The sequence below is a fragment of the Anomaloglossus baeobatrachus genome, chromosome 5, assembly GCF_048569485.1.
Source record: "Anomaloglossus baeobatrachus isolate aAnoBae1 chromosome 5, aAnoBae1.hap1, whole genome shotgun sequence".
In the NCBI taxonomy this organism is placed as follows: domain Eukaryota; kingdom Metazoa; phylum Chordata; class Amphibia; order Anura; family Aromobatidae; genus Anomaloglossus; species Anomaloglossus baeobatrachus.
In genome coordinates this window covers 191966920-191969372 of record NC_134357.1, presented here as the reverse complement: position 1 = coordinate 191969372, position 2453 = coordinate 191966920, and the positions used below count along the sequence as shown (strand labels likewise).

At 45.5% G+C, this 2453-nt stretch overlaps 1 long non-coding RNA gene across 1 annotated transcript; it reads right to left on the bottom strand.

Annotated features, from left to right (window-relative positions):
* Nucleotides 1–360: 360 nt before the first annotated feature.
* Nucleotides 361–2026, bottom strand: LOC142309859 (uncharacterized). Its single transcript, XR_012754017.1, has 3 exons — nt 1949–2026; nt 852–899; nt 361–442 (listed from the first exon to the last, which is right to left on the bottom strand). It is a non-coding gene; the product is annotated as an uncharacterized LOC142309859 (long non-coding RNA).
* Between the last annotated feature and the right edge of the window lie 427 nt (nt 2027–2453).

Genomic DNA, 2453 nt, shown 5'->3' with positions numbered 1-2453 from the left:
TAATGAAATACAACAGCCAGTTCTTGTATGCCACTAAATGGCAGCATTTTTTTGCTATTATTATAGCTTATTAAAAACAGAGCAGGAGGGTGTCATGCAGAGGTGCTGTAGTTAAATTAATCCCAAGCACACAATCAATTGCAACAGGGTAATGCAAAAAGTGATTTTTATTATAAGCAGAAAGAGAATGCCACTACCGAAAAAAGCAAAGACAGAGTCAAGCCAACGTTTCGGCCTTCACAAGGCCTTTATCAAGGACTTGCCTGTAAAGAAATAATAAAGATTATATACACACCAATGAGTGAACATAATGTACATATTTACATATTTACAAAGAGTATATATACAGACATACGTGTATCAAGAAGTGACGGGTATAGACGGATTAGACGTCAAATGGGTAAACCACAGGTAGGGCGTTCTGCTCTCAAAGCACAACTTGCTGGATGGAGAGAGGGATACAACAACAATAAGCACCATGAGAAGAATGGCAAGCAGAACGTACAGTAACGGCAAGTACGCGCTGGTACATAGCTCGATCAAATGGTGATGCCAGCAGGCAGTGAAATCATAAGATGAATACAATCCGTTCAGAACCATCGGAGATGGGTGACATAGTAGACAATGCAGGACATACTGTATTAGCAATACAGATATACGTGTAGCACTTATTACTGGACGGGCAGAACCAGGAGGAGGCAGTGGATTAAACAGTACACTTGCTATGTTAGTGGTCAGGCGCCTAAGAGTAACGCTAAATGTAGCATGTATAAACAATGCTAGCCATTGTCTGTAGATAAGCAGTATACAGTATAACAGCGCAGTAGACAGTATGAGGTTAAAAAACCTACCCAGAGTCAAGGAGGCATGAAAGGTGAGTGGGTGGATGGAGGAAGTGCCTATGGAAAGACAGGATACATTAGTATACATAGCCATACATGTGGAAACCAGGCAGGTAGAGGTGCGCATTATAGATAGTGTATTTACCTTACAGGGCACAAGGGCAGGGGGACAGGGTCCCAGGGGTGCAAGCAGCAGGCGTGTGGCAGTGGGGGTCTGTGCAACGGCAGCTATTTGTAGCCAGGGCATTACTTCCTGGTGTGAGTCATGGGGGCAGGAGCGCAGGTGCCCGTGACGTCAGTGATGACGTGGGCTTACTACTGCGCATGCGTCCGGCGTCAGTGGGGAGCAGGAGAGGTGCTGTTTGCAAGCACCTTAGTGCGCATGCGTGCAGGACGTCACGGAGGGGGCGGCAACCAGGGACAGGATCCCTGTCAGTGTGGGTCACTAGACTCGGCGCGCTTGTGTGCGTCGCGTCACAGGGGGGGCGGGGTAAGGGGAGTAACAGGCTGTGAACGGGGGTATGGGTGTTTATGATGTCACATAGGGGGCCGGATGTGATAGAGAGGTTAAAGTACCTGTATGTGGTTATTGTGCTGGTATGTACCGGCTCATAAGAATCATGGAACCAGGATATGTGTAGTGGGGAAGCACATTATGAATGACTGTGTATATAATGTATGTGTGGTCTATGGGTGTGGAGTCAGTATATAGGATGTAAAAGGGAAGGTTATATATGACTATAAAGGGGGACTGGAAACATAAATGGGACGAGTATACAGCTATATATTGCTAATATGAGGCTGTTAGTGTATAGCTGATATAGATTGGCGAATACCGCTGGTATATAGCTGGAATGGACAATAAGCTGGGATGTGGCTGATATGTGGTGCTGATATATGAATGGAATAGGCAAAAAGTACTGTGGTAGAAGTGTATATATGTGGGATAATACAGAGAGGGTTGAAAGGAATGTAATGGTTTACTTGGGTGTAAAGGAGAGAAGTAGTATATGTATGATAATGTTGTGTGTTGGAGGGGAGGGGGAAGGGGGGGGGGGAAGAAATTATTGGAAAGGGAGGGAATGGTGATAGGGTAAGGATGCTACCTGGTGAAGAGGAGGTGCCAGTTGTGGAGAGGGTGCATGGGTGGGATCCGATCGGTGGAGCAGGTGATCAGTATCTCTAAAAGAAAGAGAAAGGTTAAGAAAACGGTTATGTAAGCATCAAATAAATACATAAAACATAATGCATGGCAATGGTCTACTCAGGTACACAGGCAGGGTTAATAATTCGTTTCATACTCTCTATTCATACCCCACGGCTCAAGGGTTTGTAAGGTATGTATCCAGTATGCCTCACGGTCCCGGAGAATTTGTACCCTATTGCCACCCCTTCTGGGTAGTGGGACATGTTCTAATATCTGAAACCTTAATTGGGAGACTGAGTGACCTCTGGCCGCAAAGTGAGCCGGAATGGGGAGTACAGTCAGGCCACACCTTATAGTCGATTTATGTTTACTAATGCGGTCTCGGATATGTTGGGTAGTTTCTCCAACATATCCGAGACCGCAGGGACATTTGATTAGGTAAACGACAAAATTCGTGTCACATG